At 43.0% G+C, this 15,646-nt stretch overlaps 1 protein-coding gene across 12 annotated transcripts in view; it reads right to left on the bottom strand.

The window, feature by feature from the left end:
* The window catches only part of GAPVD1 (GTPase activating protein and VPS9 domains 1), a 108,929-nt gene that overhangs the window by 78,224 nt on the left and 15,059 nt on the right, over nt 1-15,646 (bottom strand). For 10 of the 12 annotated variants that reach the window (XM_021927652.2, XM_031654514.1, XM_021927658.2 and 7 more), the window contains one exon: nt 565-681. The exons of the other annotated variants lie outside the window; for them this stretch is intronic. The gene's annotated coding sequence lies outside the window, so the exon portion shown is untranslated. The remainder of the gene's footprint in view (nt 1-564; nt 682-15,646) is intronic. 12 annotated transcript variants of the gene reach the window in all.

The raw sequence follows: 15,646 nt of genomic DNA, 5'->3' as shown, positions 1-15,646 counted from the left end.
ACATGGTTCAGCAAAAACATTAAGACAATTTTTTCAAATATAGCAAAATGTAAACTGTTGAACTGAGGTGGTAGGTATATAAGGATCACTGTGCTTTCAATGGTTTTTGTACGTTAGAAATATTTCATAATTAAAAAATGGGGTAAAATACTTCAGAAATTCTCAAATTGTGCCTTTCTTGCTGCTTAATTAAATGTAACTGAACAAATATATGACAAAGTTTCGCTGGAGCCTAGCCAAATCGCCTAATCTCAAGGAGCTCACGACCCAATTACAACTGAAATATTGTTCAAGATAGAAAGGGAACATAACATGTTTTCAATGACACAGCAACATATGAGCCAACTCATGCAATTTAGAAATTAAAATCTTCAAATATAACTTTACTTTAAAAAATTAACACATGAGGCTGGGCATGGTGGCTCATACCTGCAATCCCAGCACTTTGAGAGGCTGATGTGGGCAGATCACTTGAGCTCAGGAGTTCAAGATCAGTCTGGCCAACATGGTGAAACCCCATCTCTACTAAAAATACAAAAACTAGCCGGGTATGGTGGCGCATACCTGAATCCCAGCTCCTTGGGAGGCTCAGATGGGAGGATCGCTTGAACCCGGGAGGTGGAGGTTACAGTGAGCTGAGATCACGTCACTGCACTTGAGCCTGGGTGACAGAGCCAGATCCTGTCTCAAAAAACACACACACACACAAAAACCAATGATTGAGGAAAAGGGTTTGATAATTTTAAAAGTATACCAATTTTTTCTGCTTTTCTAAGCCACCACTATAATATCAGCGGAGTTAAGGGTCACCAGGAATAGCTTAAATAAAATTTATACGTGAATAACTAAAAGGAAAATTTTTACAATACTAAAGACAACAGAAAAGTACAGACATTAGGAAATAAATCAGTTTGTTTCCTGAAAAGTAACAATATGACCATCAAACAATAATAATATTAATATCAAACTAGCATTTATTTATGAGTTATGCCAAATACTCTGCTATTCTTTTTCCTAATTGAACTCTTAGAATCCTATGATAGGTCTACTCTCATTATCCTCATTTGACAGTTGAGAAAAGTGTTGACACATCTAGTAAGTAGCTAAGTCAAGATTCAAACAAATTGTTCTGTCTGACTCAAAAGAAGCATTTGCTCTCAATCAACTAATCTAAACATTTTGTCAGTAACATCTACTTTAATTTCTAGTTCTGCTAAAAATTTACTCCTTAAAGTTCCTGTTACCTATTGGTTTTTACAGAACTTTATTTGGCTTCTGGTAACATCTACTTCATTTGAGTTTACACCCAAATACCACACAAAACATAGTGTCTCCAGCCCTTATCTCTTCACTGAGCTTAAATTCTTTATTTCCTCTACCTGCAAAACATCTGAATATCAAGACAGAATTTCAGAATTGAAAAGTCTATTAAAAGCCATTTCTCTCAGCACCATAGGAAAGGTTAAAAAAAAAAAATTTTAGCTGGGTGCGGTGCCTGTAATTCCAGCATTTTGGGAGGCCGAGACAGGCAGATCACCTGAGGTCAGGAGTTCGAGACCAGCCTCGCCAACACGGTGAAAGCCCGTCTCTACTAAAAATACAAAAATTAGCTGGACATGGTGGCACATGCCTGTAATCCCAGCTACTCAAGAGGCTGAGGCAGGAGAATTGTTTGAACCTGGGAGGCAGAGGTAGCAGTGAGCCGTGATCACACCAATGCACTCCAGTCTGGGTGACAGAGCAAGACTCCATCTCAAAAATTAATAATAAAATAAAATAAAATAAATTTAAAAAATAAAATAAGATAATAAATAAATAAATAGCTTAAAGTAGAAATAAAGGTCCAAAGGTGCTCACGATTTTCAGCTATGCTTTACCCCTCAGAGATAATTTCCAAACTCCTTGGTTTAATATTCAAAGTACAATCTTGCTTCAATCCACCCCTCCAATCCTAATTTATACTATTTCCCTACAAAAACTCTCCTACTCCTGCCAAACTGGCCTTCCCATTTTTCTTTTATTTTTCGTTTTTGAGACAAGGTCTTGCTCTGTCGCCAGGCTGGCTGGAGTGCAATGGCACCATCGTGGCTCTGTGCCTCCCCAGCTCAAGCACCCTCCCTCTACAGGCATGTACCACCATGCCCAGCTAAGTTTCACATGTTTTGTAGAGACAAGGTTTAGCCATGTTGCAGAAGCTGGTCTCAAAGTCCTGAGCTCAAGTGATCCACCTGCCTTTGCCTCCCAAAATGCTAGGATTACAGGCATGAGACACTGCGCCCAACCCATTTTTACTTTCAGTTCATCGTCATGTTTCTAAATTTGTATCTGACCCCCTCTTATGTAGATGTTCCAATTTCCAAGACCAGACTCAATAAAACCTTCCTTTCCAACCATACAGTATGCACATGGCAATAAATCTCAACTCTGAACTCCTGACACACTGATTTATTTATTTATTTTTTTTTCAAATGGAGTTTCAGTCTTGTTGCCCAGACTGAAGTGCAATGGCACGATCTCAGCTCACTGCAACCTCTGCCTCCCAGGTTCAAGCGATTGTCCTGCCTCAGCCTCCCGAGTAGCTGGGATTACAGGCACCCCCCACCATGCCCAGCTAATTTTTATATTTTTAGTAGAGATGCAGTTTTGCCATGTTGGCCAGGCTGGTCTCAAACTCGTGACCTCAGGTGATCCGCCCGCCTCAGCCTCCCAAAGTGCTGGGATTACAGGTGTGAGCCACCGAGCCTGGCGAAACTTTTGATACCACCAATTTGAAATCTTTTTTTGTACTTTCATCTTTAATGTCTATATCCTGTCTTTCCGTGTCCTCAAAGGCATAGGGCATCTCTTAGGCCTGTGTATCACCAGCCCCCAAACCATGGCCAAACATAAGCAGCTCTCAGTATTTTTTTATCTTTGCTAATATTTGCATTGTCACAAGTTGCTCTATGAATAAGAACATAAGTAAAATCAAAGAATTTCTAAATTAACATTAGGCACACCTAAAATAACAAATAAAATTTTTTCCTGAAACTCACGAGCAGTTTCTAAGTTAGAGAGTTTCATTTTGTAGTAAAAAAAAGCAACTAGACTTTGAACATCTATCAGTTCAAGAGCTGGCCAGGAGTGGTGGCTCATGCCTATAATTCCAGCACTTTGGGAGGCCAAGGCAGGCAGATCGCTTAAGCCCAAGAGTTCAAGATCAGCCTAGGCAACATGGCAAAACTCCACCTCTATCAAAAAAAAAAAAAAAAAAAAAAACAAAGAAAAGAACAACAATAAAAAAAATCAGCTGGGCATGGTGGTGCACACCTGTAATCTCAGCTACTCGGGAGGCTGAGATGGAAGGACTGCTTGAGCCCAGGAGGCAGAGGTTGCAGTGAGCTATAATCGCACCACTGCACGCCAGCCTGGGCGACAGAGCAAGGTCCTGTCTCAAAACACATATATTAATATATATATGGCCAGGTGAAGTGGCTCACATCTATGGACCCAGCACTTCGGGAGGCCAAAGCAGGTCGATCGCTTGAGCCCAGGATTTTGAGACCAGCCTGGGAAACATGGCGAAACCCTGTCTCTACAGAGAGCACGAAACTGATCTGAATGTGAGCGCGCATGCCTGTAGTCCCAGCTACTCAGGAGGCTGAGGTAGGAGGATCACTTGAGCAGGGAGGTCAAGGCTGCAGTAAGCCAAGACTGAGCCACTGCACTCCAGCCCGACCAACAGAATGAGACCCTGTCTCAAAAAATAAATAAAATAAAATAAGTTCAACAGCATTACCACATTTTCTATAAAAACGAAATAGATGGGCCAGGTACAGTGGCTCACACCTGTAATCCCAGCACTTTGGGAGGCCGAGGCAGGTGGATCACCTGAGATCAGGAGTTTGAGACCAGCCTGGCCAACATGGCAAAACCCCATCTCTAACCAAAAACAGAAAAATCAGCCAGGTGTGGTGGCAGGCGCCTGTAATCCCAGCTATTCGGGAGGCTGAGGCAAGAGAATCACTTGAACCCGGAGGGCAGGAGAATCACCTGAACCCGAGATCGGACCACTGCACTCCAGCTTGGGTGACAGAGAGAGACTCCACCTCAAAAGAAAAGAAATAGATTATGCCTATGCATATTAGTCAGATTTTGAGAAGTTCAAGTTTTTCAACTCATGTTATTAACACTTATCACTGAGAGCACAGTAAGGAGATTTTAGTGGCAAGAGTGAAGCACACTAGATTTCTATATCCTTCTATAATGGTATAGAAGAGTGGCCAGCAGAATATGACTTTCAGGCCAAATTTAGCCTGCTGCCTGTTTGTATAAATAAAAGTTGTATTGGAACAAAGCCACACTTATTTGTTTATATATTATCTATGGCTGCTTTCATGCCACAACGGCAGAGCTGAATAGTTGCCAGAGTCCTCCACAGTCCACGTGGCCCACAAGCCCAAAATATTTACTATCTAGCCCTTCACAGAAAAAGTCTGTCAACCCCTGATAAGCAAGCATACCCACTTTAACACAAAGCACAGAGAGCAAGCACTGCCTGACAAGGTGAAATTTATGAATTACAAAATACCATCATGCGCCACATAAAGACATTTCAGTCAACTATGGTGAAGCTCCAGTGGGCCCATGAGATTATAATGGTGAATGGTGCTTTCATACCATATTCTTACTGTACCATTTTTCTATGTTTAGATACACAAACACTTACCATTATGTTACACCTGCCTAGAGTATTCAGTACAGTAACACGCTATACAGGTTTTTAGCCCAGAAGCAAACAGGCTATGCCATATAGCTTAGGAGAGCAGAGAGCTATGCCACCTAAGTTTGTGTAAACACACTCTATAACGTTTGCACAATGGCACTGCCTAATGACACATTTCTCAGAATGTATCCCTCTCATTAACGACCCATGACTACACATTAAAACTTCCAAGGAGGCCAGAGGTGTGGTGTCTCAAGCCTGTCAGTCAGTGCTTTGGGAGGCCGAGGAGGGAGGATCACTTGAGGCCAGGAGTTCAAGAACAGCCTGGGCAACATTATGAGACCCTGTCTCTTTAAAAAAAAAAAAAAAAAGTTGCCAGGCGTGGTGGCTCACACCTGTAATCCCAGCACTTTGGGAAGCTGAGAGGGACGGATCATGAGGTCAGGAGTTCGAGACCACCCTGGCCAACATGGTGAAACTCCATCTCTACTAAAAATACAAAAAATTAGCTGGGCATGGTGGTGTGCACCACCAGCTACTCAGGAGGCCACGGCAGGAGAATTGTTTGAACCTGGGAGGTGGAAGTTCCAGTGACGTGAGATCGTACCACTGCACTTCGGCCTGGGTCAAGAGTGACCCTCTATCTCAAAAAAAAAAAAAGTTCTGGCCGGGCCCAGTGGCTCACGCCTGTAATTCCAGCACTTTGGGAGGCCAAGGCAGGTGGATCACTTGAGGTCAGGAGTTCAAGACCAGCCTGGCCAACATAGCAAAACCCCATCTCTACTAAAAATACAAAAAAATTAGCCAGGCATGGTGGAGCGCACCTGTAGCTCTGGCTACTTGGGAAGCCTGAGACAGGAGAATCACTTGAACTCAGGAGGCAGAGGCTGCAGTGAGCCGAGATCATGCCACTGCCCTCCAGCCTGGGTGACAGAGCGAGATTCCATATCAAAAAAAGAAAAAAAAAGTTTCAGGGAGAATATATATATTACAAATGTTAACAACTATATCTAAATGAACTCCTCTGACTAAAGAGAAGGTCTCTATGGTAGGAAAAAAATATTTCCAACTTTTTATGGGATAAGAATCACATTTCAAGTTTTTGCTATTGAGAATTTCTAATTAATGGTATCCCAAACTAATGATATGTATCTAGCAGTTCAAAACTCAAAGTAAGGCCAGGTGTGGTGTCTCACACTTATAATCCCAACACTTTGGGAGGCCAAGGTGAGAGGACCACTTTAGCCCAGGAGTTTGGGACCAGCCCGGGCAATACAGGGAGACCTCGTCTCTATAAGTAATAATAATAAATAGCCAGGTGTGAGGATGCACGCCTGTGGTGTCAGCTATTCCAGAGGCTGAAGGTGGAGGATCACTTGAGCCGGGGAGGTCAAGGCTGCAGTGAGCCAAGACTGTGCCACTGCACCTCAGCCTGGGCAACCCAGCACAACCCTGTCTAAAAAATAAAAATAATAAGCTGGGCGCAGTGGCTTACGCCTGTAATCCCAGCACTTTGGGAGGTCGAGGTTGGTGGATCATCTGAGGTCAGGAGTTCGAGACCAGCCTGACCAACATGATGAAACCCAGTCTCTACTAAAAATACACAATTAGCTAGGTGTAGTGATGCATGTTGTAATCCTAGCTACTCGGAAGGCTGAGGCAGGAGAATTGCTTAAATAGGAAGCGGAGGCTGCGTTGAGCCGAGATCATGCCATTGCACTCCAGCCTGGGCAACAGAGCAAAACTCCATCTCAAAAATAAATAAATAATTAAAAATAATTAAAAAATAAAAATAATAAACTCTAACAGCTAGAATTCAAGTAAACAAATGAATCACCTCTTTATTAACCACATAATTTCAGAGATAATGTTAGAAAGTCAGTAAAAAAAAGACCTTTTCCCACTTTCTTATTTTCTACAGAGACTATTTTAATTAGCATAGGCAAAAAAATACTAAAACTGGAGTCAGAAGATCTGATTAATTTAAGACTGAACTCTGACACCTATTGGCAACGTGACTTGTGGCTAGGCACTTCACCAAAGTTTATTTCCTCATCTTCAAACCTGGGATGATACCCTTATCTATCTCAGATGGTATACTGTACGATAACTGTAAGGTGTAAATTGCTGCACAGTGTAAGATATCATTATTCTTATCAACTAAAAGGTAGGGTAACTTTTTATCATTTCCTAGGGGTAATGAGACAGACGCCATATCCAGTACATAACAAAATTGACCAAAATGACCTTTTCATCAAAGTAAGTGGGAAATATCAAAGTCATAACTAAAGAGGTAAAACAGACTACCTGCTAACATTATGAAACCTACATGTGTAAAAGACTTACTAAAGTAAAATTAAAAGCCAACTATCAGGCCGGCAGTGGTGGCTCATGCATGTACTCCCAGCACTTTGGGACATCAAGGTGGGCAGATTGCTTGAGATCAGGAGTTCAAGACCAGCCTGACCAACATGGTGAAACCCCATTTTTACTAAAACTTAAAAATAAAATTAAAACTTTTTATTTATGTATTTTTTAATTTTATTTTTGAGATGGAGTCTCGCTCTGTCCCACAGGCTATAGTGCAGTGGCGCAATCTCGGCTCACTGCAAGCTCCGCCTCCCAGGTTCAAGTGATTCTCCTGCCTCAGCCTCCTGAGTAGGATTACAGGCATGCGCCACCATGCCCAGCTAATTTTTGTATTTTTAGTAGAGACGGGGTTTCACCATGTTGGCCAGGATGGTCTCAATCTCTTGACCTTGTGATCCGCCCACCTCGGCCTTCCAAACTGTTGGGATTACAGGCTTGAGCCACTAAAATTAAAATTTAAAAAAAGTTAGCCAGGTGTGGTGGCAGGTGCCTGTAATCCCAGCTACTTGGGAGGCTGGGGCAGGAGAATCGCTTGAATGAGGGAGGAGGCAGAGGTTGCAGTAAGCTGAGATCTCACCACTGTACTCCAGACTGGGTGACAGAGTGAGACTCCATCCAAAAAAAAAAAAAAAAGCCAATTATCTTTAATCTAAGAGCATTATGAGTAATAGAGTGTGCTTCATCCACACACATACATGAATGTATCTAATTCAAGACAATCTAATTAAAAATTACACAATAACATCTAAATGTAACATAGTATGCTGAACGGGATCCTGAACAGGAAAAGGACACTAAGTAAAAACTGAGGAAATTGGAATAAAGTATGAACCTTATTTAATAATAATGTATCGATATTAGTTCACGATATTGCAACAAATTGTCATAATTGAAACAAATGTACCATGCTAATATAAGATGCTAATAACGGGAAGACGTGATCTTGATGCTGTCTCTGTACCATCATCTCAGTTTTTCTATAAAGCTAAAACTGTTCTAAAAAATAAACTCTAGGTTGGGCACAGTGGCTCCCACCTGTGATTCGAGCACTTTGGGAGGCTGAGGCAAGACGACTGCTTGAGGCCAGGAGTTCATAACCAGCCTGAACAATATAGCAAGACTGTGTCTCCACAAAAATAATAAAAATTTAAGTCTACCTTTTAAATTAAACAAATAATATACTTCTAAATTCAAGTATCTGATTTAGCAACTTTTTTCAGTAAGAAAAATTATACAAACTTGAGAGCAGCATTTGAACACTGTAATTATCACAATCTCTAACCACCATCGCTTAGAAAAGGGAACAGCTCCCATATGATGTTCCAGAACCCATTAACATCTGTTAACACATTATGGTGTTTATCACACTAAAAGTATTTTTTCTTTCAGTTCACTGTGATCACAAATGAAATACAGAAACTTCGTAAAACAAAATTTCCATAGCTATATTACATTTTGCACTAACTTCTGATCAACTAAAGCAAAGGAAACACATTTTCTAGCCAGAATGGTTTAAGAAAAGCTACTTTCTATATTAACTTCCACCTAATAGCAAATCTTTTTTTAGGCTATTAGAAGTAGTAACAGTTGAGCTTGAAGAGTTTTAATTGATCAGCAGTAAAGAATAAGGGTGCTTAGGAAACAAAAACAATAACTACCACACATTTCAGGCTTGCCAGGTGCTAGGCACCAACTACGGGCTTTTCATGGCTGGTCTCGTTTATTCTTCTCATTTGTTCTTTTTTTTTTTTGAGATGGACTTTTGCTCTTGTTGCCCAAGCTGGAGTGCAATGGCGCGATCTCGGCTCACCACAATCTCCGCCTCCTGGGTTCAAGTGATTCTCCTGCCTTAGCCTCCCAAGTAGCTGGGATTACAGGCATGCACCACCACGCCCAACTGATTTTGTATTTTTAGTAGAGACAGGGTTTCTCCATGTTGGTCAGGCTGATCTTGAACTCCTGACCTCAGGTGATCCGCCCGCCTCGGCCTCCCAAAGTGCTGGGATTACAGATGTGAGCCACCGTGCCTGGCTCTTCTCATTTATTCTATATAACATTCCTGAAATAGTTGTAATAACTCTGTTTTGGCCAGTGCAATGGCTCACGCCTGTAATCCCAGCACTTTGTGAGGCCAAGGTGAATGGATCACCTGAGGTTGGGAGTTCAAGACCAGCCTGACACCATGGCAAAACCCCGTCTCTACTAAAAATACAAAAATGAGCCAGGCGTGGTGGCACATGCCTGTAAACCCAACTACTCAGGAGGCTGAGGCAGAAGAATCGCTTGACCCCGGGAAGCACAGGTTGCAGTGAGCCATGATCTCGCCATTGTACTCCAGCCTGAATGTCGCAGCAAGAATCTGTCTCAAAAAAAAAGGCATTGAATAAATAATAGTTCAAATAGTAAGCACATTTGGGAAAAATCATGATGTTACCTGAGGATTACATATGTGAAAGATTTTTACATACTGATGCCTACACTTTGGCAGAACTGTTTTTTTATTGTGCACATACTTTTCCTCATAATTTTTTTTTAAATTAAATTTAATTTTTTTTTTTTTTAGATGAAGTCTCACTCTGTCACCTAGGCTGGAGTGCAATGGCATTATCTCAGCTTACTGCAACCTCCACCTCCTGGGTTCAAGTGATTCTCCTGTCTCAGCCTCCATAGTAGCTGGGATTACAGGCTAGTGCCACCACACCCAGCTAAGTCGTTTGTATTTTCAATAGAGACGGGGTTTCACCATTTGGCCAGGCTGGTCTCGAACTCCTGACCTCAAGTGATCCACCCACCTCAGCCTCCCAAGGTGCTGGGATTGCAGGCGTGAGCCATTGCGCCTGACCTTCCTCATAGTATTTATGTAATAGTCACATTTATGTAATAGGGCAAAAGAGGACACGACTGTCTTTTTTTTTTTTTTTTTTTTTTTGATGAGTCTTGCTCTGTCGCCCAGACTGGAGTACAGTGGTATGCTCTCAGCTCACTGCAGCCTCTGCCTCCCAGGTTCCAGTGATTCCCCTGCTGCAGCTTCTCAGCTAGCTGGGATTACAGGTGCACACCACCACACTTGGCTAATTTTTGTATTTTTAGCAGAGATGGGCTTTCACCATATTGGCCAGGCTGGTCTCAAACTCCTGACCTCAGGTGATCCACCTGCCTTGGCCTCCCAAAGTGCTAGGATTACAGGCATGAGCCACTGCGCCCAGCCATGACTGCCACTTTTTAAATAACCTGATATAATGTTATCTCTTGCATTTTATCAATGTGAGCTTTTTGTTTGTTTGTTTGTTTTCCCAGACAGCATCTTGCTCTGTCACCCAGGCTGGAGTACAGTGGCATGATAATGGCTCACTGCAGCCTTGATGTCCCAAGTTCAAGCAATCTTCCCACTTCAGCCTCCCAAGCAGCTGGGACTACAAACATGCACCACCACACCTAGCTAATTTTTGTATTTTGTGTAGAGATGAGGTTTCACCATGCTGCCCAGACTCGTCTCGAACTTCTGAGCTCAAGCAATCTGCCTGCCTCGGCCTCCCAAAGTGCTGGGATTACAGGCATGAGCCACCTTGCCTGGCCTAATGTGAACACTTTATTTATTGACTGATTGATTTTGAGATGGAGTCTCACTCTTTTGCCCAGGTTGGAGTGCAGTAGCATGATCTTGGCTCACTGCAACCTCTGCCTCCCAGGTTCAAGTGACTCTCCTGCCTCAGCCTCCCAACTACCTGGGATCACTGGCACCTGCCACCACGTCCGGCTAATTTTTATATTTTTCGTAGAGACAGGGTTTCACCATGTTGGCCAGGCTGGTCTCAAACTCCTGGCCTCAGGTGATCTGCCCAACTAGGCCTCCCAAAGTGCTGGGATTACAGCCATAAGTCACCACACCTGGCCTAATGTGAGCATTTTAATTATCCACCACTTTTCAGTGACTTAACCAATCCATACAATAGATTAGTGTCTCTTGCAAATATTTTTACAAATATCATGTTGAATCACGACAATTTGTTTACATTTACTTCTCCTTACAGGACTTACCCCCTTCAGTGCAAGAGCAGTTTCTTGCTCATTTTACGTTTTGTGAAATTACATGATCTAAAAATTGTCAGGCATTAATAATATACTAAAATAATGAGTTCATTCTCATTCCAAAAAATTGACAAGTTCAGGTACTATGGCTCACATTTATAATCCCAACACTTTGGGAGGCTGAGGCAGGAGGATCACTTGAGCACTGCAGTTCAAGACCAGCCTGGGCAACATAGCGAGACTCTGTCTCTATAAAGAAATTTAAAAATTAGCCAGGTGTGGCATGCACCTGGAGTCCCAGATACTTGGGAGGCTGAGGTAGGAGGATTGCTTGAGCCTGGGAGGTCAAAGCTGCAGTGAGCTGCACTCCAGCCTGGGAGACAAAGCAAGACCCTGTCTCAAAACAAAAGAACAGACAAGCACAGTATGCTTCATTTAACACACTTCCTTCACTCATTCATTCAACAAATGTTAATTATTAAATACAACCTATGTGCTAAGCACTGATGAACAAGATAGGCAAGGTCTGATCTTGACGGGGGGCACATTACCTTAGGGATAATGAAGGATACACAAGATATTAGGGACACATGACTTTCCAGTGACTTATACTAGTTTTCACAAACTACACTGCTATACATTCTCTGTTTAGAGCCCTCTGTCTACTCCTTTCATTGGCCAGTTAAATCACACTTAGGTATCAGGGTACAGCTCAAACCAAGTACAGTCCCTTGACTCAGATATTTCCTCATTTCGGTTCATCTCTCCCGCAGCATTTTATGTTGTTTGCAACAAAATGCTGTTTTTACAACAAAACTCCAAATTCCCTGAAGTAGGGGCATTGTCAACCCAGTATCCCCACTACTTAGCACAGTGACTGGCATTTAGCAGGTGCTGAATGAATATTCGAATTTATAATTACTTTTAAAAATGACCGGCTGATAAAGAGCAATGCTCCAATTAGGAATCAGTCAAGCTGCTACTTAGTTCCAAAATTATTAGAAAACATTATTAGAAAACTGTAATTAAGGCTGGGCATGGTAGCTCACACCTGTAATCACAGCACTTTGGGAGGCCAAAGTGGGAGGATCACCTGAGGCCAGGAATTCAAAAGACCAGCCTGGGCAACATAGGGAGACTCCGTATTTATGAAGAAAAATTTAGAAAATTAGCAAGATGTGGTGGCATGCACCTGTAGTCCTAGGTACTCAGGAGGCTGACATGAGAACACTGCTTGAGCCCAGGAGTTTGAGGCTGCTGTGAGCTGTAATGGCCCCACCACTCTTCATCCCAGGCAAGAGCGAGGCCCTGTCTCAAAACAAAACAAAAAAGCCTGCAACTAAATTTAGTTGAAAATATCTTCTCACATTTCAATGAGCATATCTGAAGTTTGTGTGTTTTGAGACAGGGTCTCACTCTGTCCCCCAGGCTGGAGTGCAACAGTGCGCTCTCGGCTCACTGCAACCTCCGCCTCCTGGGCTCAAGCAATTCTCCTGCCTCAGCCTCCTGAGTAGCTGGGATTACAGGCATACACCATCATGCCCAGCTAATTTTTGTATTTTTTGTAGAGATGGGGTTTCGCTATGTTGCTCAGGCTAGTCTCAAACTCCTGAGCTCAAATGATCGCCTGCCTTGGCCTCCCAAAGTGCTGGGATTACAAGTGTGACATTTTTACTAACAACTGGAAAGATATTTCTTTGAAATTGGGCAGTAAATATTAATGAGAAAAAATGTGAAACAAGTGCTACTTTACTATCTTTAGTCAGTATATTTGGTTTTTTGTTTGTTTTGTTTTGTTTTGAACTATGGCCTACAAAATAGTTGGTATATTTGAAGCAAGAGTGAAACACTGTAGAAAAAAGAATGGACTTACTACCAACTAACCCTGCCTGGCACAAGTAGAAGGAATTGAAAGGCAAATTACTTTGAAAATACAGGCAGGCCGGGCGCGGTGGCTCAAGCCTGTAATCCCAGCACTGTGGGAGGCTGAAATGGGCGGATCACAAGGTCAGGAGATCGAGACCATCCTGGCTAACACGGTGAAACCCCGTCTCTACTAAAAAAATACAAAAAACTAGCCAGGCGAGGTGGCAGGAGCCTGTAGTCCCAGCTACTCGGGAGGCTGAGGCAGGAGAATGGCGTGAACCCGGGAGGCGGAGCTTGCAGTGAGCTGAGATCCGGTCACTGCACTCCAGCCTGGGCGACAGAGCGAGACTCCGTCTCAAAAAAAAAAAAAAAAAAGAAAGAAAATACAGGTAATATAATGCCAGATAGTACTCACAGTTCAAATCAACACAACAGACTTCTTGTGATGACACCAGAATTCCGGAAGATGTCAAAAGTAAACAAATGAAATTCAAACAGATTATTGATTTTTCCCTCAATATACTAATTTTCCAGAGCTAAAGAAGACAGAATAACTACAAAAATAATTAAATTCATTCATAATAAATGGTTTGTGGGTTAAGCTCAGATTTTATTATACAACTCAACTGAGACAATATCAATACATGTGAATAGCTAATATGCACTATTTAGGGAATACTAATGTTTCATCACTATTCCAATTCAAAAACCTTGACTTTTTATATAACTTGAAATCATTACTAATGAAATTGGCAATGTTAAACAAGATTAAGTTTGTCTTTTTATTTTTTCTTTTGAGACAGGGTCTCACTCTGCCCCCCAGGCTAGAGTGCAGTGGCTAGATCACAGCTTACTGCAACCTCAACCTCCTCGGGCTCAGGTGATCCTCCTACCTGCTCAGCCTCCCTCCGAGCAGCTGGGACTACAGGCATGCGCCACTGTGCCCAACTAACTTTTGTATTTTTTGTAGAAACAGGATTTTGCCATGTTGGCCAAGCTGGCCTCAAACTCCTGGGCTCAACAATCCACCCACCTCAGTCTCTCAAAGTGCTGGGACTACAAGCATGACTCACCATACCTGGCAACAAGATTAAGTTTGAAAGGCATTAAGTTAAATAAGTAATGGCACACTCAAACCATGTAGAAAGATGTCCATCAGGCTGGGCGCGGTGGCTCAAGCCTGTAATCCCAGCACTTTGGGAGGCCGAGACGGGCGGATCACGAGGTCAGGAGATCGAGACCATCCTGGCTAACACGGTGAAACCCCGTCTCTACTAAAAAATACAAAAAACTAGCCAGGCGAGGTGGCGGGCGCCTGTGGCCCCAGCTACTCGGGAGGCTGAGGCAGGAGAATGGCGTAAGCCCGGGAGGCGGAGCTTGCAGTGAGCCGAGATCGCGCCACTGCACTCCAGCCTGGGCGACAGAGCGAGACTCCGTCTCAAAAAAAAAAAAAAAAAAAAGAAAGATGTCCATCAAAAAAATAAACAATTTAGGCTGGGCTTGATGGCTCACGCCTGTAATCCCAGCACTTTGGGAGGCCGAGGCGGGCGGATCACCTGAGGTCAGGAGTTCAAGACCAGCCTGGCCAACATAGTGAAACCCTGTCTCTACTAAAAATACAAAAATTAGGCTGCAAGTGGTGACTCACGCCTGTAATCCCAGCACTTTGGGAGGCCAAGACGGGCAGATCACGAGGTCGGGGGTTCAAGACCAGCCTGGCCAATATGGTGAAACCCTGTCTCTACTAAAAATATAAAAATTAGCTGGACATGGTGGTGTGCACCTGTAGTCCCAGCTACTCAGGAGGCTGAAGTAAAAGAATCACCTGAATCCAGGAGGCAGAGGTTGCGGTGAGCTGAGATTCTGCCACTGGACTCCAGCCTGGGCAACAGACCCAGACTCCATCTCCAAAAAAAAAAAATTAGCCGGGCATGGTGGCAGGCACCTGTAATCCAAGGTACTTGGGAGGCTGAGGCAGAAGAATCACTTGAAGCCAGGAGGCAAAGGTTGCAGTGAGCTGAGATTACACCATTGCATTCTAGCCTGGGTGACAAGATGTCTCAAAAAGAATTTTTTAATTTAAAAATTGAAAAAAATTAAAACAACAACAACAAAGAAAGATGTCCATCAGACATCATTAAGTGAAAAGAGCAAACTGCAGAACAATATGCATGGTAAGATCCCAGAGGCAGTCTAGGAGTTAAACCCTGGAGCAAGAGTACCTGGGCTCAAGTCTCAGGTTTGCCACTCCCTGGCTGTAGCAATCTTTGTCTAGTTACTTTACTTCTCTATGACTCAGTTTCTTCATCTGCAAATACATATACCAGAACCTACTTTATAGGGTATGTTCACAGGGTTTTGAAAGTTAAATGAATTAAAATGAATAAAGCAGCCAGGTGCAGTAGCTCACACCTATAATCCCAGCACTTTGGGAGGCCAAGGTGGGTGGATTACCCTAGGATGGGAGTTGGAGACCAGCCTGACCAACATAGAGAAACCCGTCTCTACTAAAAACACAAAATTAGCCAGGCATGGTGGTGCCTGCCTGTAATCCCAGCTACTCAGGAGGCTGAGGCAGAAGAATCACTTGAACCCAGGAGGCACAGGTTGCAGTGAGCCAAGATTGTACCATTGCACTCCAGCCTGGGCAACGAGAGCAAAACTCCATCTCAAAAA

Source organism: Papio anubis, chromosome 13 (assembly GCF_008728515.1).
Source record: "Papio anubis isolate 15944 chromosome 13, Panubis1.0, whole genome shotgun sequence".
Classification (NCBI taxonomy): domain Eukaryota; kingdom Metazoa; phylum Chordata; class Mammalia; order Primates; family Cercopithecidae; genus Papio; species Papio anubis.
This window is presented reverse-complemented; position numbering and strand designations above follow the sequence as displayed.